The sequence below is a fragment of the Amblyomma mixtum genome, chromosome 2, assembly GCF_055824585.1.
Source record: "Amblyomma mixtum isolate Tamu chromosome 2, ASM5582458v1, whole genome shotgun sequence".
Classification (NCBI taxonomy): Eukaryota; Metazoa; Arthropoda; class Arachnida; order Ixodida; family Ixodidae; genus Amblyomma; species Amblyomma mixtum.
Genome location: NC_143013.1, coordinates 19,834,648 through 19,857,742, shown reverse-complemented (window position 1 = coordinate 19,857,742; position 23,095 = coordinate 19,834,648). Strand labels below are relative to the sequence as shown.

The 23,095-nt window shown below is 44.9% G+C and overlaps 1 protein-coding gene across 1 annotated transcript in view; it reads left to right on the top strand.

Annotated features, from left to right (window-relative positions):
• The window catches only part of LOC149358591 (monocarboxylate transporter 11-like), a 54,005-nt gene that overhangs the window by 20,991 nt on the left and 9,919 nt on the right, over positions 1-23,095 (top strand). The gene's annotated exons all lie outside the window — the stretch shown is intronic.

Sequence of the window (23,095 nt, the reverse complement as noted above, 5' to 3'; positions counted from 1 at the left end):
CAGAGTAAGCGTCAGCTCATCAAGAGGCGGGTTCACGAACGTTCACGGATTTGTGAGTTAATTTCGATTGAGTTGATGATGCCCCTTCGGCGTGTTCAGTCGAACAGTCTGCGTATTCGGTCTACTTACCTTTTCCCATGTGTGGGTAAAAATGTATTCATTTTTGTACTATTACCAATCCCGCCCACACGTGCACGCACTGTACGCTGCGCGGCGACTCTCTGCCTTCCTTGTATTTTCCACGACACATATGACTGCATACTGCATTGATGCTTGTTGATTTATTATCGCTTACATGTGACAGGAAATCCATACACAGTCAACAACTATGGGTCCTCCTTTTGTCCTACATTATATTTTGTTATTCCCTCAATTGTACCGCCAGTAAAGTTGTTCTCATTCCTCGCTAGCGCTCAGGATGTCGCAATATTTGTGATCGTGATAAGTCCTCGCAAGGGCGCTCTGGCAGTCTCAAGCTGTTTCAGCTTGTTTGCGAATGTGTCGATTTAGACGCTGAATAGCTGACGTCAGCACTAGCACACTGCTGCGTATTATTAGTAAAACTACTGCTACGCACACTGCCTCGCTAAATCCGTGCAGTTTTGGGGATGCGATAGGCATTGTGTCAGCAGACCAGAGGCAGAATTAGCGATATCCTCTGGGAACGACTGAGCGATCCGCGATTGGCTGGCGCGTTCTCTTTTAGGTAGGTGACTATCGCGATTGGGCGCTGTGAGGAGGCCAATCGCGGATACATATAGGTACGGAAAGCTTTATGGAAACCATTATGGAAAGCGTTATATAGATAAAGGTGCTGAAACAGGAGCACCTTGAACGCAAGATGGCTCCTACCAATCTCGGAATTAATAAACACGATTACGCACCCCCGCCTACATAAAATGAAAGACACCCTGGACAGCTGATGCCAGCGCTAGCTTCCAGGTTGCTTTCCCGTTTTGGATGCTTCAATAGAGCCGACTTCCTCAGCTGGCTATGCACCGCAACCTCTTCTCTTGGTACACAACAGACTGAGGCAAATCAACAAGTGTTGGAAACCAGTTTTGTTTTTCACTCTTTAAAGCGTCTAGCTGGCTTCTGGTCTATTTATTTTGCTTTTAATTTTCTCATACTTCATATGAAACGAATAACAAGAAGCATAAAAAAATTCCACCACGCTGTTACAAGTGCGCATTTTACGCCTACATGACTGTGCTTGTTCGTAATATCGCCTCGCCCATTTAAGATACGACCAGTCGTCGTTTCACGAGGCAAGCTTGAGCTGCCAGCTTCGCTTCTTTTACGTTTCTCGCTGTAAGCACGTCGGTGAGCCAAACGCCACCTGAGAATGGTTCTTGCAGAACGCCCTCATCTAATCTTAGCACATCGTTTAGGCAAAATGTTGCTGAAAAGTGTCTTCTTAGTATACAGTGTGTCCAGGCTCCTACTGGTGTTTTCGGTTTATTTAGTTTTAAGAGGCAAAAAGGCGACCTCGTCGTTTCTCATGTATTGGTACATCAGATGTGCAGAAAGAGCAAATGAAAACACGAGCAACTGCCGAATCGGCCGTGTACGACCTCGAGAGAACGTCGGGCTGAAGATAAGCATCAGAGGCCATGAAGCAGCCGTGGCCGTGAAAACGCATGAAGCATTCCAAGATCGATCTTAGGGATGCGCCAGCAGCCCACGTAAACCTGTTTCTACATATCTCCTTGGGACCTGCAGACACAGCCTCTTATTTGTAGCGGTTGTCCTTTCTGCTATCGTTTGTATTTATTTTTACTTGTGTCTACGTAAATAGTTTACTTATATTTGCGCCAGCGTCTAGTTATAGCTTTCTGTACGTTGGCATGATTTCGAAGGAAGAAATCTCTACATAGCCCCGCAAGTCTACTTGCTGATTGGGCTATTCTGCATGGATCTGTCTGAGATTGTTTGATAGGAACCGCTGACATATGTTTTCGATCCTTCCTTCCATGCACAAAACAGATAAGTTCTCAACATAGAATGAAGACACAGAAAATAATTTTATATGTTCCTAGGAGTGAGAGCGCGAGAGGTTTATTCGCAAAGGAAAGCAGAGTTTTGGTATTTTGCTCTGAAGAGCTGTCAAGGACACGAACGAAGGTTAAGATGAGTGATGATGCGGACCGAGTGGACGTGCGAATGCACAAAACACCTGATCAAGCTCCTAGTCCCAGCCGCGAGTTGAGATCTGGCTTTTAACGAGTGTCTGGCAATAAACAGCTCGCTGGCAAAGGTTTTTTGTGACAGCCAGCAGTTTAGAGCGTGTCAAAGCGACAGTTACTACTAGCTCTATTGGTTCGGGTTAAGTAACCTGATAGCATAATTTCACAAATATTTTCGGTGGACTGATTTTCAGGACGACAGAAGTTGTACGGACGTATCTATAGTTCGTAAATAACTACGCAGCAGTGCCCAGATGTCGCGGGCGTCACTAACTGTAGACGCGACTTCGTCGACGGGCCAAGAAATGCGCACACCTACAAACAACCAAAAACAATCAAAAAAGGTTATAAGAAGGTGGCCGCTAGAGTCAAATCAGTGGATAAATTGATGTTTAATATGGCTGCACCAGCGGCAGCTGGCTTGTAGAAAATCGAACGTGGTACTCTGAATACATTTTCCAGCAGTCCTAGTAACGACCAGTAACAATGTTTTCCCGAAATTACTCTCATTTTCCAAGAATACATAAAAAACTTTGTCAAGTGGCGCCAGGCTGGTGCAGGCCTCACAGCCTGGGAACCAGCGAGCCCTGTGTATTCGCGGTCATTTGTATTCTGAGTGCCGTTCGATTCGTCTCTTGCAGAAAACCTGCTGCCGTGCAAGCATAGAGCGAGCCATAAACGGCGACTATACGGACCCTGCAGCAATGCCGCACCTTCCACAACATGCGCATATGCATGAGGGCTAACTCATGGGTTCTTAACTATGCATACCACTTAGATGGGCCACAAACGAGCGTGTCTTCTGTGATTCATACGTTCTGGTATTTCCGGTGTGAGCAAACCTGTAGGTTCCGAAGATGGCCATGGAACCTGCCCAGGATCTAGCCGCTACCGGCCTGAGTGAATGAGCTTTATGGACGAAACTGGAGGAAGGCTTGCTGAGTGTCGGGTATGATGTTAACTTGATCTTCTCCTTAATTAGCGAGTTACACATTAATCACATCCTGCCGCTCTTTCATTAAGCAGAGCGTCGATGTTAACAAGGGGGGGGGGGGGGGGGGATCGTTAGCGTTGACAAGCCGTCTTGCGCCATACTAGACAGTTTAAGAAAGAGCGCATCTTGGAGAGATGAGCTTTCTTATGCATGTCGGCGTGACCCTAAGGCGGAATGTTTCGGAGAGTTCGGTGCTTTGAAAAAAGATTAAAAAGACAAACCTTTTGATGCACAAAAAGGCTTTAGCTGAGTGTTATTACATGCAATTGAATGCGGAATGAAACAGTGGGCTAATGAATTAGTGCGCGGAGAGGCTACTCTTTATATATGATGATCATTTCAAAGCAAAGCGGTGAACATTGCGAGGCCATTAATTTTTTTGACATGTTAAAAAGCGACCATGAATGGCGGATAACATGTAGGACATTACATGCACTGCTGACCTTCATGTGTCGACCAGCGTATTCACACTAATTACTTACGCCTGACGAAAACAGCAAGTACCGCATACTCTGATCGGAGAAGTGCAAGGTAAGACCAAAACAGGCAAGTTTAATTGCGCACACGAAGTCAGGTACATGTGTGCAAACGCACGCATGCACACATACTCATACATCCGGGTACACAGACACACACATACTTCACACATGCGCGCGGAGCTAAAAGTACAAAAGAGCCCGGCAGTAGCTGCCAGCACATGGATGTATACAGAGTACACACCCAGCGGACACCTCTGCACAAGAAAACAAGAGACGCGGTATTTGCAGAGCAATGGTCAGCTCAGCCTAACAGAACGGGGGCAAGGGGGAGAGAAAATAGAGCTACACTCTTAGAAAAAAGGTAGTGAAAACGTAGTAACGGCTGCTGTTACAACCTTTTTTTAACCCTTACTACCTATGTACTATGTTGCTACGACCTTGTTACTACCTCGAAAAAAAATTAAGTGGTAACAAGGTAGTAACTTCTGCTGTAACTACGTTTTTTGGCAGTTACTACACTTGTACTACCTCATTATAACCCTGCACATGTATGTATACTAACATTCCCGGTGACATTGCTACTCAATGTCTCATGTTTTTACATAGTGAAAAGGGTTTCCTAAATGGCAGCAAATCTAACAAAATTGCCAGTGCTGTTTCTTTTTTCAATACAATATATACGCAGCGTGTTCCATTATTTAGTTTGATTTCTTAATTGCACTCTTTCACCAACCCCAAGCTATTGTGCCTGACTTGTGCTCATTTTTCCTTCTGGTTTACTACAAGATGCATCCATGTTCAATGTTTTCTCTCCAGAGGTAGTAAAGGTTACTACCTTGCAGTTACTACGTACAGTTACTACATAGGTAGTCATATATGTGACGGTTGTTGCTACCCCAAAATGTAGTAACCTCAACTACCTTTTTTTTCAGAGTGTAGTGAAGACCAGACATGGCCTACATGACCTACAGGGCCTTGAGCGGTTCCAGATGACGCGTGCCTGGGTCTGTGGTGTCGCTACACAGTAAACACCTGCACACTGTCGACACACCTGCGGGGAACGCGCAGAAGCCTTGGTCGAGTAATGCGTTGCAGTGTTCACGAAAAGACAATTTTTTGGGATACGCGAAGCATTTAGATTAAGGTTACCAAAGTGCGCCCGACCGATATTAAGGCTGGCATCATGACTTAATTAGTTGGTCCTGCTCTTTCTTGCTTTTCCGCAAATTACGGGGAGGAAGGATAAAGAATCAGAGAAGGCTGCATGGTTAGGCTGAAAGAGACATCAGGGTGGGCTATCAAAGAGCCGTCATAGCCCGCGGCCATTTAATTAATCTGGCGAGCAAGGGTAATAAGAAGAAGAGTATATGTAAGGAACCCGGGTCAACCGTTCCTTACCTCTTTATTAGGACAGTAGATCACGATGAAATATTTGGCAGGCGTCGATTACAGCCTCCGCAGAAGCCGCAATTAACCAAAAGCCTGGTCCGGCTCGCGCTAATTATGGCTGTCTTCGAAATTAATGGGTTAAAACTGACAAATAAGATATTCAGGCAGCGGTCAGAGTAAGCGTGCCGTATGCAGCATCTTCCCACACATTTACGAAGCCGTTAAACGAGCCCACCGATATTACACAGCACTTAGTGCATAGCTGAGCGGCAACCGCATCTTGCAGGAGAGTTGCGAGGGAGACGCAGTTGATGCTTGCTTGCAGGGGAGAGTGAGTGAGACCAGGGAGTCTTTTGTGCCTTTCTTTTTTTGCTGGCGTGGCCCAATCATCCTCTGTTGCTCGAATACCGCGTCTACCTCTTTTATTCTTGTGCTTCCTTCAGGATCAATAACGAAGAATGAAGAGAAAGAATAAACACGACTGTGCAGCTGGCGCTAGCGGTTCACTTAACTTCACGAAATGAGTAACGTATATAGGCTTGGCCGGCATCTGGATAGACTTGCAAGATGCATTGCATGCGCATCGTGAGAATACTGAGCACGTTACGTAACTGCTCAATACCTAACTGGCGAAGCCCGCTTGCCTGCTAACCTATGCAAAAACCTGCTCATGCCTTGCGGACGCAGGCATTTCCCGCGCTAATTATAAGGATTTTTACACAAGCATGTTAATAATTTGGGGTATGTATAGACGCGGTGTTTGTTCGTATGGGATTGCGCGTTTGAACGCCAATATGCTCACCTATGAGTGTTCTAAAGATCACCGAAGTCAAGATATGTGCAAATTTCGGCGACAGAGAGTCAAATCACCAGTCTTCCTCTTCAGATTATTTAAAAGATAGACATGCTGCCCAGCATTATAGAGAGCTTAATGAATCAGTTTTACGGTTCGTTTTGTTTCGTAGCTACCACGCTTTATATTAAAAAAAATTCTTAATAATTGAGCTGCTGTCGCTGTTTTTTCAAGACATTTGCGCAATCTTGTGCCCAAACAATAAAAATGAGGCTAGGACGCCTTCTCAGAGGCAGTTACATAATGCACTTAAATGCCAAGCATTTTCAAGGTTAATAAACGGATTTCTATATCAGATAATGCACTTATTCTGAACTCAACCGTAAATTATCGCCTTCTCTGTGTATTTTGAAAGCAGTTTCCTCATTTTTTTTTTTTTTTTGACACAGTGGCTTGGCGCGGACATAGCGCTCTGCGATTTTTTTCTTCAGTGTCCTCGATATTTTCCCTGAGTTGGGATATACTCACCCGATCAGATGTTTGTGGAACAAGATTTGCTTTCCCGGAGATCTTCACTCGCAACAAGCCTCGTGTTAATGAAACAGTGAGTACGCTACACACAAGTAATGTTCACAGTAAACATTGCTTCCCTGGCTCTTTCTGGTTATGTCGACGTTTTTCCGGCAGCAAAGGATGCATTTATCGCTCAGAAAATTGGACTTGAAAGTCTTCCCGGCTCTCGATCCGAACTCTTGATGTCCTTACGGAAAAGTACGGGTTGCCACTGTTTGGAAGTGAATGGTGGTGTAGCGTAGCCTCCGGGATTCGTAGAAAAAAATTGGTGTCGACGCATGCATTTTAATTTCGAAATCGGCCGGTGATGGCGACACTTGCATTTCGCGTGTGCTCTTTTCTAGGCTAAAAAGTTCCGTTCTCAGAGGCTGTATGCGATAGATACAGGCCAACTCAGTGTCCTTTTAATAATAAAGACAATACTTGCAATAGATAGCGCTCTAGCTTCGATAAAGCGAGGAATGAAGAAGCAGACGATGTCTTTGTTTCTACGGGCGTCACCGCTAATCCATGCTTGAATTTATAATGACACTTTTTTTAACTACTGTGTTGTTAGTAGGTGATTAGTACGTCGAATCGGCTTAGTGTATTCATGAGGCAAAGTTGAGCAAATCGCCGTCGGTGTCAAACTAACAAAGTATCGCCTCTTTAAAAACCGCGTCGAAGAAGGTCGCAAAACAAGATTTCCCTAGGATTTGATTAACAGAGTACCGTGCGGCCGTCACTTCGATGTGACTGCCGCTGATTTAGGTGTGAATGAGCGAGGCACAATATCTTGTTCATAGCGCTAGTTGAACAGCATATGTACAGTACCTTTGAAAGGCCGCCGCGGTGGCTCCGCGGTTATGGTGCTCGGCTGCTGACCCAAAAGACGCGGGTTCGATCCCGGCCGCGGCGGCTAGAATTTCTTTGGAGGAGAAATTCTAGAGGCCCGTGTACTGTGCGATGTCAGTGCACGTTAAAGAACCCCAGGTGGTCGAAATTTCCGGAGCCCTCCACTACGGCGTCTCTCATAGCCTTAGTCGCTTTGGGACGTTAAACCCCATAAACCAAACCAAACCAGTTCCTTTGAAAGAAAAGGAACAATAGTTCAAGCATTTTAAATAACTATTACTCAATAATTAAGTGACAAGCACACTTCTTGCTATCAGATATCTAACTGGCTTTCCTTTTAGCGCACAATATCGAAAATTAAATTTTCAACTTTAGTAGAGAAATAAAAAACTCGTCTTGTCTTTTTGTGTAAATTCATTTTTCCCTTTCATATCGCAGAGACTTGCACCTCTGTGATGTAGCATCTTCGCAGATTTTGATACGGGAGAAAGCTGACTAACAACGCGGAAGTAAAAAAAAAAAGCAATAATAACTGCACTGACGCCTATAAGTCGCTATGCTCGACCTGTACGCGAGCAACACGAGTTTAGTTTCTGCCTCACAAGCTTACTGAGGTCTCGCTTCTGAGTGAATTGAACACAGAACGGACAGTAAAGATTTGCAAATGCACCTCTCTTGCGCCATGCATTCCTATGAGCTTGGTTGAACAAGGCTGCGAGGGATAAAGTTCACAGATATGAAATAATCAACAAATAGAGGCGGATACGCTGTGGCACGCGCACTCCTCCGCATCCAAAGTTTCGTCACGGCATGGCACTCGCGTCGAATGCTTGCCGGAAGTAATATTCATAAGTCGATACGTAGCGCACTCATCGAAAGCTGATGCTCTCCCGGATTTAGAAGCGTGGGGCATGGGATAGATATGAAAAATTTAGGCACATTTTGGTTGTTACATGAATTGCGCCACGAACGGCAATTCGTTTTTCGCCGCCATCGTCTTCTTCGTATTTTTCTCTGCTGCCGCAAAAAAGGCTTCGCGGGACGAAAATTTCCGTCAGGAGTGACGAAATTCGATAGATGGCGCTCGAAGCTTTTGGCCCTGTCGAGGTCGTAAATGGCCTCGAGAGCTGCAGCCATAAATAATAGCCGAGTATGGTATTCAGGTCAAGAACGGGTAGAGCTTTTGGGGCGCATCTGCTAGTGCGGCTTTTTTTATTTCTTTACGGATACCCTCCTTTCGGCAGGAGGGTAAGGGCAGATTGCTTTACTCTTTCGCTGAGACGAGCGCGGCTATAAATATTGCAAGTACACCTGTTCGTACGCAGTTTGTAACTGAATGCATATTTAGTCATCTGCAAAGAGCATGTTCTTTGGCAGCAACAACTAAACAACTCATTCGACGAACACATTCCAGTCCAGTATGCTCGTGTTCGTGTTATTGTGAATATTTGCATGTCATTCTTTTTCGTTTTTGAGCGTATTCTCTTCATTGTTAGGCAGCTTTACTCCAACACCTTCATGGCAGTGATGAAAAATTGTCATTCAGATCTACAAATATGGCAACTGCCCCTACACCGGGGTAGCAGTTTGACACTTGCGACACTATCACAGTTAATGAGGTCGAGCGACATAAAAAGGTCTCCGTATTTATGTACACTGCAAGCTTAAAGCAGTCCGGTTTGCTGACTGAACTTCTTGCGAAAGCGAAACATTGTGGTGGTGTCACCGGCATTCTCTTTTACGGTGATAGTTGTATGAAGTGTGCTGGAACGGCTATCTTGGAAAGTTGGTAAGGATTCATTGTAAAGGACCAACGGGAAACGACGATACACAAGGAAACTGCTTTCAGTGGGTATCGTCGGCACGCTGCTCCTGTGCAATGAGTTGTTCGAGGCTTCTTTCGAAGTAAATGACGCTGACATGGCGTATACTTACCTCTGTACGACATTCCATTTACATTAATTATAACAGAAGACATCGAATAATTGTGCCACATATCCGCATTGACTCGCTACGAGCTGTTGAGAATGCCGCCCCCATAAAATACACATTCATTGCTCCTTACACAGGGATCCAAAAAGGAGAATGTTGCAGCGTCTATTCTTACACCCGCTATTTAACAAGCGCTTCAAAATACTTGCGTGAAGCCTGGTACGTAAGCCGAAGCTCAAACGGGCACAAGCCCTGTAAAACCTACCAGGCAGACGGGAACCGGTTCACCCCAGTTTTGCGCCCTTAACTTGAAGCACTAAGACGTAACTGCGTACGCACACATCAGCTCGCGCTCTTGGATGCAAGCGGGTTGCAGCGCTTCCATGCCGCGCTCATTATTCAGAAAAACTCACACAGCACATAGTGGCTGCAGCTGAGCCGTTTCAAACGCAGTCGCGAGCTTGAAACAACATACGCATTACTGTGACAATAAAATATCGTCTGAATCACTCAGTTTTTCCTTCAAGTGCAGCCCGAACAGCGCAATAAAGAGTGGTTGTTGCATGCAGGTACTCTAACTTAACGCTACTAAAACATTCAACGAAAGCAAACAAACGTGCTCAAAGTAGGAACTATTTCAGTGAAACAATTGACGTCTTCATCAACAGGTGTACCTATATAACACAGAGTGAGCTGAATTGCATTTGTAGCGCAAATAGGCGCCGAGTTACATTGGCGTTTCGTAATGCAGCAGTCTGAGATCAGAAACGCATACTACGCCTCTCGCACAAACGCTATGGGCGAAATTTGTGCATGCGTGAGCGGGGTTCATGATTGAGCCTCGCGGAACGAAATGTAAGCCATCTCTTGTCGAGGCGACCATTACTCAGCTTTCAGAATGAAGTTCCCACAGGCCAGCGGCGGCGGCTAACGGGTGCGATAACAGGGATGGACGAATCCATACGTGCGCAACGAAAGGGGAGACCGGATGCAGCTCGTAGGCTCTTCGCGGTGTTTATGCACACTGGCCATTCGGGCCGGCGACTTTTAATCAACCATCAAGCTATAAGCACTCCTCCAGCGCCGCTTGACTACAACTTTGACAAACGTCCCGTGCTCTAGTCTATATCGTTACAAAATATTTTTGCTGAAACGTCGCTGCCCACGACGCGCACGGAGCGAGCGTCCACATGTAACAAGCAATGCACATCTCTCAAATAACAGCACTCCACTGCCCAGACAGGTGATAGCACAAAGATTAATAAATAAATGTAATCCACCTCACAACGTGAGTGTGCGTCTTCGGAGGTGCCAAGTAAATAGAGCTCACAGGGTGCTAAATAACGCATAGTTTCATTTCGGCCGTCATTCACGGGCTAAGCGATATTTCTGGCCGCAGATACAGCTTGTAACACGAAAAGCCAGAAGACAGCTCGCGAGGAGCGGCTTACCATCACGAGTTTCGCACCGACTGACTTTCCGCGCGTTAAGAAAAACATATATAGCGGCACAGAAATAAGCGGCATTAGTCGAGAACCCGATGGATTCCGCCGCTTATAATGCCGCTTACAAACGAGGATAGGAAGTTTGTCGCTGCGCACATAATCTGTTCTGCACACACAGCTCTGCTTAGAGCGTGGTTTAGGAGACCAAATGAATAAAAAATAATCGTGTTGACTTACAGTAATTGGACGACTAAGTTGGATTTCGATGAAAACGTAATCCACGAGAGAACACGCTGACGACACCGATACATCAGAGCACACAGTTGTTTGCAGCCAGAAGGATTTTCCGCCGTCTCGCGGGCAAAATGGGTAAAACGTGAAACAAGCCCATTTCGTGGTCGTATCTTTACCGCTCGCACTCTTATCGTGTGTAGCTTCATCTGGTGCCCAAGACCACAGAGGACAATTGGTTTGTAAGCTTAAATTCTCCATTCGCGCTTTAAAAAACTTGTTGTTTTCGCGAAATCAAAACCGAAATCTTACTGTTTGTCCATACGCGGCACATCTCCCACCGAAAAGTATGTGGCACACTTTTGTAGCGATAGCTACACTACGATAGCTTCGCGACGTCAGCGTGGCTGCACGCTGAGCCGTGGCACCACCGCTTCGCCAGCTGTGCACATGTGCGGAATGACGTCATAGACCGCAGCTGGTGCGCGCACCTCGCCGCTGCACCGACGGCGGAGCAGACGCCGCCCGCCTCGTCAGTTGTGCGCTTGCCCTGAGTGACGTCAGAGCACGCAGCTGGTGTGCGCGCCGCGCGTTTACATTATGCTAGCATTTCGGGCCTTCAGCGTGGCGGCGCCGTGGCTGATCACGTGGTTGGTCGCGGGGTGCGGAGCGGCTGCCGGTGGCGCGGCGCGCCGGCGAAACCGAGAGGGGGAGGAATGGAGAAGGGGTGAGGAGGGGGAGAGAGTGAATCCACGTCTAGGGACGATGAAGCAACGCCCAGCGAAACGGAGCGGCTAAAGACTTGAGTGCAATTCGACTCAGCGAGTTCCACTCGGCCCGCTGTAGCTATCGCGTCATTCCAGGTTTAACCAGAGATAAACCACAGCCAATTTTTGAATAATAATTATAATGTTGCATAGCATAACGTATTTTTTGGTTGTGTTCGCGTTTAGAAAACGGGTATGGGCGACATCAGCTTGTCATCAGCCCCGAAGCTGCAGGCGTATGAGGAGGAACAAAAAAATACTGGCTTTGTGATTGTTGCGTCGCAGCACTTTTTCAGGTGAATGCAAACTGCAAAGGCATAAAGGGCAGACGGTAATGGCGCAGAAGACAATGCTCTTTGAGACTCTTCTAACGGTGTTTCTAAGAGATGGGTACATTCTTGAATTCTCACGCCCGTCTTTCCTCCTTTATTTGCAGGACGTTTTTAAGAGAAGTTTAGGATCGTTGGTGAAATATTTCTGATTAAGCGCGTTGTACAGTAACGATCGAAAGATGGAATCGAATTGTCTCGCGCGATTCCTTTAAGGGAGAGCGTATTCGTTTGATATAGTACAGTTTGCGGGCACCCTTACTTCAGGAATTGGCTGCCTTTGCTCGCTTTACCTGTTAGTATTAAATACTATTGAATTGTATTCGCAATATTCGTCACAGTATAACGAAAAGGTGCTTTTCAAGGCTTCTGAAAACAGCAGGAGGGCGTTGTACTGTCCTGACACAATTGTTTTTTTTATTTCGTTCAATGGCGAAGGACGTGGAGGACTCTAGCCATACGTAGTTGCGGTCAACCGATGAGGTTCCCCTCGCATGCAGTGCAAAAAGAAATCGTCATTGTTCTGGACTTAGTCGAAAGGCAGTGTATAGATTGTCAGGTAAAATTGGGGTTGTTATAGACTGGTCTATAGACAGTAGACTGTCTATAGTGTCTAGATTATCTATAGTCAATTGGCCGTCTGTAGTCAAAAGGAAATAAGGTGGTTATAGACTTTAGTACACAGATAGTCTATAGATCGTCTATAGACAAAGGAACACTAAGGGTGCTGTAGACTTTAGTCTGTAGATAGTCTATAAACAGTCTATAGACTGACCATCTTATTTTCCTTTTGTCTATAGACAGTTTATAGTCCATCTATAGACTAAAGTCGTCTATAACAGAATTAATTTGTTTTCTATAGATAGTCTATAGAGTATCTATAGACCAAATTTTACAACCGCCTTAATTTCCTCTTGTCTATAGACGGTCTATAGACGGTCTATAGACTATCTACAGACTAACGTCTATAACCGCATTAATTTCCATTTTTCTATACATGGTCTATAGACTATCTATAGACTAAAGTTTAAAACCACCTTAATTTCTGTTCGTCTCTATACACAAAGGAAAACTAAGGCTGTCACAGACTTTAGTCTATAGACCGGCTATAGACAAGGAAAACTAAGGCTGCTGTAGACTTCAGTCTATAGATAGTCTGTAGATCGTTTATAGACAAAAGGAAATTAAGGCATTTTTAAACTTTGGACTATAGAAAGTTTATAGACGGTCTTTAGACAAAAGGAAATTAAGGTGGTCACAGATTTTAGTCTATAGATTGTCTATTGAATAGACTATATACAAAAGGAAATTAAGGCGGTTATAGACTTCAGTTTATAGATCATCTATTGACAAAAGTAAATTAAAGTGGTTATAGACTTTAGTATATAGATTGTCTATAGACCGTCTGTAGACAAAAGGCAATTAATACAATTATAGACTTCAGTCTATAGATGGTCTATACACTGTCTATAGACAAAAGAAAAAAGTCTAAAGGATGGCTATGAGTCTATAAAAGTCTATAGAAAGTCTATAGGCCATTTTTATAAGGGAGTATGTCGGAACAGACAACTCTCCCCTTTTCTTCGAGGAGAAAGTGGATGTCCGAGTGGGGCTCCAGAGCAGTAAGGAGCACGCGGTATGTGTTGAGGGCGCTGTAGTTTTCATTCTCTTGCTTCATTTATCGCTTTATCTTTACCTTGCCTGAGAAATATGATCGTGGTCACAAAACTGCATTGTCAGAACCTTGTTTTAGGCGAGTGCACTAATGCTACTAGTTCTTTTTAGAAGCATTGTTAAGCACAGCGCCCGTCCTATCATAATGGGTTCTTCCATTGTCCTATCGTTTTCGCGCTGTTCTAAAGCGACCTAAGTGTTACAACTTCAGCTTACAGCTTATACTAACTGAGCCGTTACCTTCACTTTACTCTTGAACAATGGAACATTTCAACCGAATGCTTCCAGAAAGTCCCTCTGGAGTACACCACCTTTTTATTGATCATTCTCAGCGTGGGCCTAGTTTAAAGGTTCCAGTCTGGGCAGAGTTACGGATTAGAGTCTCGGAGGGATATGCCTGTTAGTTACTACCCGCTGACCATTGTGTGCAGTGCACGCAGTGTTCTGAAAGGGCATTTCAAAACATCTTTTTCTCTACTTTCTAGTAGAACTATCTTACTAGCAGAACTATCGTTCCTAGTAGAACTAAAACTAGCTTACAAGCACCGATGAAAAGTTCGGCGCAAATTTGACTCTCCGTTCCCCACTTCGTGTTTCATCTCGCTCTGTGGCTGATCGTAGGGTATACTGACCAATCGATGCATGCAACCGTTTGTACGGCTTTGGTTGTCATAACTAACGAAGCGTTCAAATCTCAGTGCGCACTTCTGATTTCATCGAACTCTTAAGATTTATTGATTTCTTTGATGTCTGACTTGCCTGTAAGGTGTGAAACGAGGATGACGCTTCAATCTGCTGGGGCAAATGCTAAGTATTTTTTGTCAGAATAAGAATTTTATGACAGGCTTTTTGCGGATTTTTTTACACTTGTGGCTTTTTTCCCTTTTTTTTTACTTGCTTGGTGTGACTGATCCAAGCTTCAAATGTGCCCGGTACATTTGATTTCTGAGGAAATAGTGTGCGTGTCTGCCTCGTAGCTTGATCACCTGCAAACAAACAAACAAACAAACAAACAAACAAACAAACAAACAAACAAGAAAGCACTGACCTCTTGTTTACTGACACCGCGCTGGAATCAATGCCACGTAGCAGCAACAACCGGACGCATGCATCTTTTCCACAGGTTTATTGTAACCTGCGTAACCAGCAGCGCATTCATTTAATTTCTGTAACACTCATTCACAAGCACAATGTCGTCACAAGTAACCACTGAACGTGGTGTTTGTGCCGATGAAACTCTGGATTGAGGCCCATCGATCACAGCCTGTGCTCTCTGATTCGCTCAAGCGTCCAATGGCTCGCGTCACTGCCATCGGGATTGTGGAGGTGCTGTCATATATCTGCTTACTCTTGGAAACTTCTTCCCTTCGATGCCACGTTCTTTTCTACCCCTGGCGCTCTTTTTTTTTGTTTTCTTGTTCCGTTCACGGCCTTTGCCTTCCCGAGAGCTCGTTCCCTCATCGCCGCGTCCTAAACGAAGCGTTGCCTGCGCGGGCCACGGTTGTCGGCCAAACGGCGGCTGGCATTGACAGCTGTCGGCATTAATCATTCTGGCGCCTGGCTTACTACCTCACTGACGTTATATTCTTTATAAGTTTACTTTAAGATGGCGCTGTCATCGTTGTCGACTGTTTTTAGCGTCCGTTAGAAGGGAGCTAGTGTGCGTGCTGTGAGGCCTCCACAGAGAAGGTTGTCAGGACCGGTAATGCCTGCCATGTCCCAGCCTGCTTAGGCGTGCCATAGCTCGTTGCCATATCTGATTCGATAGCAAGGAGCAGTATTTTCTTGCAGTACTTTTACTGCTAAGAAATCTTGGCCAATTCGAGGCCGCCTTAACGCATGCTGCGCAACACGTATACGTACTCAGCTTTCTCACCTAACACGAAAACACTCCTAAAAGATGTCACCCATGATGTTTGCGTATGAAGACAGGTAAATCCGTCTCCTGGGAGGCGAAATTAAAACCGTCGCATGCGCGATATCTTATGACCATTTTTTGTTTATCGCACACGGTACTCAAGGGTTTCTTTTGTGGCTATACAACAATATTCTAACGAGGTACTCAGCCTTTAGGGGGGATATACGCAATGGGTAGGCTGGACTGACCGCATGACTGAGTACAGGAGCACAGGATTGGGATACTCCGTCCAATTGGTCTCGCTACTAGCCATTCAGGCCATGGGATAAATCAAGTTTGCCAAGTTTTGTGTTGCAAGAAGAGACGAAACATGTCAATAAAAAATACAAAAGAAATAAATGTGTCTGTTGAGGTTCACGTATCAGCATTTTATATACGTGAATACAGTGAGGAAACCTCGTTCCCTTCTTGAGCCTGTAGGCTGTCCGTAGGCACTCAATAGGCAAAGAGAAACGCATTCCATATCAGCAGTAGTCTATGAATAGCCTGTAGACTGGAGAATGACAGAAGAAGCAAACATTCATATCGACTTGCGTTTGTAGACTACGGTAGCGCAGAAATGAATAGATTTCGCAACTTTCTTCTACAGGCAGTGCGCACGACCAGAATAGACAAAATAAAGTATCTATAGTGACACCATTGAGTATATGGGAAGAGTGCAGGCTGACTGTAGACCTTGCTTCAAAGGTAGCAGCCAGTCTATACTTTGGAAAGTACGGACCAAGGGCTTGAGTCTCAATCCTAACTCTACGGAAATTAGCTTGGTTGCAAGCTGCGTATGACGCCCAAAGGGACAAAAGAGGAGGCAGTGGTACAAAACAATTGTGCGCGCGAAAAGCCCTCTAAATCCGTTCCTCCGCGTTCTTTCCAGCTCCGAACCTTCATTGTTCACCATCGCAATATATTTGATCGCTACTTTCTTCGGAATAGCGAGGATAGGGCAATGACTTTTCTCTTTTCTTTAATAACACCGGCTAGCTTTTATTCGAGGAATGTGCTGTCCAAACTGAGCCTGTCTAGAATAACTGAAGAGGAGCTAGAGTGAATAAATTTTACATATGTGCATTTTCATTATATCTAATATTATGTCTGACCCTCTCTGGGAGAAAATTATGCAATCTGGGCACATATACAGCGGCGGTAGTGTTAAACTGCCCGCTCTTCCACTCTAGCCATGAGTCCATTCACTTAGTAAAAACAAAAAAAGAGGTAGAACTCTAACGGCGCCGCGAATTGAGGTTGCGTGCGAAGTCTTTGTCGACATACACATGCATGAGTATTTTTTATTTCTTTGACATTCGAATCCTTTAGAATAGCGTGAGAAAAATAACAGAGCAAAGAGAAAAAACAACAGCGCTGACTTTTTAAGCTGCACAAAAGCGACTTCATACTTTGCTTAGGGTTAACCAGAAAAAAAAAAAAGAAAAAGGTTTGTTCCTTTCCGGCTGTTGGTGTCAGATGACACGGGCGTAGTCAAGCCATAACGGCTGTTGGCAAGGGACTGCCTGAATAGAGGTGATGTAAGAAAACCGATTTGCTTCAGCACCTTATTCGGCGGAGATTTACATTTAAAGAAAAGGAACGAAATACCCTTAATAGCTTTTCTTGCGCTCTCCTAGCAAAAGCGTAGCGACGCTGTGAGCGTTAAGCTTTTCATTCACCTTCGTTGCTTTAGTCTCGTCCCATCTGCCATCCCGGTTTAGGTGTCAAGTTTTCCTTACAGCGCGGGGCGCGTCTGTTATACGATCCGTCCGTTACTGCCTCTTCCAAGAACAGACTTTACGGCTTTGGGTTGCAGGCCACTGCGCATGATGATGGCGGTGGAGAGAATGCGCGGCTTACGCCATGGTAGAGAACAGCCCTGTTTTCTTCTAAAGATGGCAAAAACGAATAGAAAACTTAAGCAGAAAAATAAGCGTCGGTTAAATTCTATACCCGTCATAGAGCATATGTTGAAAATTAGAGGAAGCTGCAGTTTGAATAGAAACACATCAATAACGTGCAATGTTTATTTCGTAAGTCTGAGGGATAAGTGCACTTTCTTGGTTTTTCTTTCTAAATGGTTCTCCTCCACACGAACAGTACCCTAAGTACCATTTCGTCTCAATTGCCTGAAATAACGAAATTCGCTATCTTGTGAAAAATGAAAAATGACATCTTTCGTGTTTCCCCTGCCTGTCAACGAAGAACGATAGAGAATGCTTAAACACAGCCAACGAAAATCGAAAGGAACACAGGTTGGCGAGTCAATTTTTATGATAACCTTGCCCGCGATAGTTTCTCCCTAAACATATTTTTCATTCGTGTAACACGTACTAAAGAGCCTTTTTTATCTTATCGTAACCGCAGACATTAAACTCCCGTGCCTTTCACTCAGAAGCACGTCCCTAACCGCGTATATGCAGTCTCATTGCTCGAAACGTGCGATTGTCGTACAAACTGTGCCATCCATGCAGTTTTCAATCAATCAATCAATCAATCAATCAATCAATCAATCAATCAATCAATCAATCAATCAATCAATCAATCAATCAATCAATGAATGAATGAATGAATGAATGAATGAATGAATGAATGAATGAATGAATGAATGAATGAATCGATCGTCTTTATTTCTTCATAAGAGAAAACAAGTTTAACTACCGTTAATTAAATGCTTTTAAATCGGCAGGACCTCATTTAAATACAAACTACAGACATTTTCAAGCCTCTTGACTATAACAGTGCTCTACGTACACGCATGGAAGTCCACCTATTTAAACATAAGTGAAGGCTGGAAAAGTGGTTTATGGATCATCGCAAGTCAGTTTAGAATAGTCTGCTACGTCTTCGAAATACCAACATTCACATCGATTAAATAATTTCAACCCATTTTGCAAAAAATACGCAGATGTTTTACTCTTATCCACTTTTTATCCTATGGTTGCTGCGAACGTGACGCATTCGAATTCACGAAAACGTTTTCTTTCGTATGTGCTGACATTAGGACGATTTCATGGACGTCGATGTTTGGGGAGTGAAGGAACCTATCGATCGCCTCTCATAAAATAATTTCATTTATTGGTTCACGTGGCACCGATAGGTTCAATAGAAATTCCAGCACGTTGCGTTTTTTAAATTTTTTGTTTGCTTCGAGCAATTAGATTTTGGGCGCTGGTGAATAATGTGACATACCAGTGTCAAATTATCCGCGTAATAATAAGTGGAGCTTGTCAATGATGTGTCAGGTTGGCAGCGCAGACGTATGGAAAAAGGGATCACAAAGGAAGGGCGGCGAATTTCAGAAACAAGATTGCAGGGGAAACGGTATATGTCTAAATTCCGTTACTCATTATCCGCTCCAACAGGGTCTCAGGGGGCCGTACAATGAAGTCGTGGCTGTTATATGGCTTCCCCTAGCGCGCTGGTTCAACGAAGCGATCGGACACTTGAGGACTATTCAGAAGAAGAAGCCTGTTTGCACCGATATTTACAAAAATGTATACAGTAGCCGGGACTTGCGCTCGTGCAAATACCTAACGCCTTACACTGGCACCGCGTATCGCTGGCCCGGCGACTATCTGCACGTTGACTGGAGCGCGGGATACCGCTCTGGAGTTCTGGAGCGTGGGACACCCGCGCTCCAGAACTCCAGAGCAACGTCAAGAACTCCCCTGCAGATTAAACAGCAAACATCAAAGAATGTTTACTACAAAGAAGCAAAAAAATTCACAGGAACACCTAATTGCATTACATGTAGTCAATGCGAAAGCATTAGCAGCTGTTAATGCCCTCACTGGATATGATATTCCTTCCGGTCTGGTGACGTCACTTTCATCCATCCAATCAGCGAATTTCATGACTGACGACGTATTTTTGTCCCATGGGACTTCTATTGCCATCGCATTAAAAAAGACACGATAGTTGCACCGGCGAGCACGTGTGTCTTCACGTTCGGGTCTGATAGTATCTGCTGCCGGCTGCTGCCGCCGCTAATAAAGAACATTGATCAGCCTTCAGTAGAGGGTTTATCACTGATAGGCACCCAGCACCATACAGAAACTACTTTGGTTTGGTTTACGGGGGTTTAACCTCCCAAAGCGACGCAGGCTACGAGCGACGCCGTAGTGAAGGGCTCCGGAAATGTCGACCACCTGGGGTTCTTTAACGTGCACCGAGATCGCACTGTGCACGGGCCTCCAGAATTTCGCCTCCATCGAAATTCGACCGCCGCGGCTTTTAGCTCGACGACCGAAGAATAGCATCGTGACTTCACCCAACGACGCCAGCTGGCGTTGGCGAAATACCTGCCGTAGGGCGTACAGGTCGACGTGCAGCTATACGGGAAATTAAAGAATCAGCATTAACGCCCCCACCCCCCCAAAAAATGGTCTGGATACACGTATATGCAAGCACGTGTATGTGCATTGCAATGGATTCCTTCCATATTATTGCTGTTGCTATTGACGTCTGTTGAGTCCCATGTATAGTACTCATGCCACCACCTTCATTTCCCACTTTTTCATCCCACTGTCCTTCTCCCTGTTCTGCCCGGCTCACCTGTAAATCGCTGTATTTAGTGTTTCTCTTCTTTCTGCAAGCAGCGCCTTGATCACATTTTATTCTGTCGAGGCTCCAGAAGGCATTGCAAAAAGAGCTGTGGCTGGCTCTAAGAATGTTTGGCATTCAAAAAACAAACCAAAAATAACAAGTCAGAAGCGTTCTTTGCTTCAGTCCAACAACTTAACTGAAAAGAAGAAGGTCCCCAAACAATTCCGCCTCCCATTCCTCTTTCGAGCCGTAAGCGCTTGGTAAGAGCCGCAAGCGTTAACATCACCTCCTGCGAACGACGTCGACGAAAGCGCCGGCGCCGAAAGTGCGCTACGGAAATAGCCGCTGAACGACGCATTCCTTCGACAGGAGGGCTTTCTCTCCTTCAGGCGAAGTGCTCAGTACGGCGCTCGCATACTTCGCGCTTCTTGCCTAGAGTAAAGCCGCTTAGTAGAAGCGCGAAAGACTGGCGCCCCCGTCTACAGGTATTTGAGAAGAGAGCTTCATTTCTGCCAAGTGCGGCGCGAATCACGCACGTGTGATATGAATGTGTACTTGTATAGTCACGGTGTTTGCTTAGGCAGCTCGTTTTCGTCGGTAGTTACAGGATTTGAGGCGCTAAGCCTTCTCAGGAAACAAGGCTTACAAGGTGAACGGTCTTTGTCTAGGGAAGGAACTCGCCCATCTTTACTGAATCGAGAAAGAAAGAAAAACAATACCCAACTGCGTATTCAATGGCGATGTGGGAGCCTTTAAGCCGATTTACGTTCATTGCACATATTGACATGTAGCATATGGAAAACAGAGTATAGCCTCTGAGTTTGAAAATCCAGGATAACGGTATGCAGTGTGTTTATCATGCATTTCAGTTATTGCTTGAGTAACTAACGCTTATTTCTTTCGGTCATGGAACTTGGGTAAACAGAATTTAGTGTACAATAAATACGGCTACTTACATGGCACACGAACGAAACATGTAAAAAGCAAATCTAAGCGTACACACTAAATACGAATACACCTATATGGGGGTAAAAAGGGAGTAAAGCTGTCCTCAAGCGCACACCCTTTAAAAAAGGGCAAGCGCTTGAGGTCATTTTTACTCCCTTATGTTTACAGTGTACAAACGACAGGTAGTGCTGTGGAGTCTTCCATTCCGTTCGCTGTTAAAACATTAGCCGTGTCATTTTCTTCAGAACAAAATGAAATACTTCGGTAACCCTTTTTGAATTGCCACTTCAGCGCTGTGACAGCGGCGCCCAATACTCCGTGTGGATGACTACTCATGGTATTGGGGCTGCTCTAGTGACTGACTGCCGGCGCCCGACCGGGAACAGTTCAAGCTGCAGCAGTAAAGGTGTAAAGCACCTTGTCCTGTTAACAAGCCGAACAAGATTTCACCGCTTTTATTCTTAACTCTGAACATAATCTCATTAGCAGCATCATTCTAGGTATTTTCACTATGATATAGATATAGTAAGATGTGTGCACATTAAAAACTGAAATAGTAAGATGGACATGGAGGCGAAAAGAACTATGCAGCAGAATTTGCGCTCGAGCAAATGTCTAGCTTAATTTTTTTGGCACCAACCAATATTACCATCGCAAAGAGATGAAATTTTTCGTGCCTGGGTTGCGCTTTATGGCACAGGGTAACTTCGTCGAACAAACTAAAGCGTTAAGGAAGCATTTACAAATTTTCTTACTGTTTCTTTTCCTGCTGCACACGTTTGAAAAACGATCTTCGCGTGAGCCAGAATTCCTTTCGTTCTCGTAAATGACCCGTGAACTCTTTCTTTATCGCTCATGTAGATATAGCCCAGCCTCAAAAATGACAGGGTTAGGAAAAGTTAAAGGATAAAGTCATGAAGACTTTAAACGACTTTGTGGCGGAGGCATTACACTGCTTTTTTCTCTTTTAGTCGCACAGAAGTTTGGCTTTGCGGTATACGCAAGAGTTCAGAACGCTTCTATTCTCACTTTTCTGAACATCACGTGGAACACTGCGAGAAAAATGAATTGATAGGAATACAATTCCTTTTATTGCACAGACGACCTGGTTTGTGGTACAGTGACAGAAACTATACTCAACCGAGTTCTGACGCCACATAAAAAGGAGAATTACATTCAAGGCATGATATCTTGCTTTCTGACTGGGTCAGGCGTAACCAGTCTGCGGCCGACGGCTGGAGGGTTTTCATTATGTTCCTCTTAACGGTCTGTTAACCACCACGCATGAAAGAGCATCCGCGGCTGCGCCTGCATAAATAAGATGTCGCTCTTCATTGTTTGCTTAAGCCAATAAGCTCTCCTTTTTTCTTTTTCTTCAGACGCGGTGGTTCTGTGGAGGAACGGCTTATGATTGCCATGAAACATTTGGCGCAAGTCTTTCAGTCGTGCCCCAGAGATGACGTCCTTGTCTATAGCTCCATTTTGCAAGGCCTATTTTCGTGTCTGCATACAATGGCAGCATGCACAGAAGAAACTGGAATGGACACTTAAGCTCCACCTTAAGGCTATGATGCGACAGCGTTTATGGGTTAATGATGATATATACGCAACTGGACACTTTGCAATCATAGATCACTAGAAGTACTGACACCACTCCTGGCACACTGGCGCAGAGGTTAAGCGATGCGCCACTGCCCTGCGCTGGAAGGTGCTGACACCGGTGGTGCTTGTGAGACCCAGGTTACTCTTCCCGAGAAACTTGTCGCAACAAATCATTATTTGAACTGCCACTTGCCACGGCAGACAATTTCAGTGAAGTGACCTAGGTGGCCACCTGGCACCTAAGGGTAGAGAGAGAGAGCGTCTTTAATGAATAAAGGAGAGGTCTGCCTGCTGCTCGGGACCTTGATGTAGAGTATATATATATAGACGGAACAATTTATAGCGCTTTTCGCTTCCCGTTTGCTAAGATTGCCGTCAGTCAGCAAAGCTATCCTGTTATTGCCTACTACAGTCCTTCCAACAACATGGCTTCATCATGTAACTTGCAGCAATTTTCGTGGTACGCGCCAT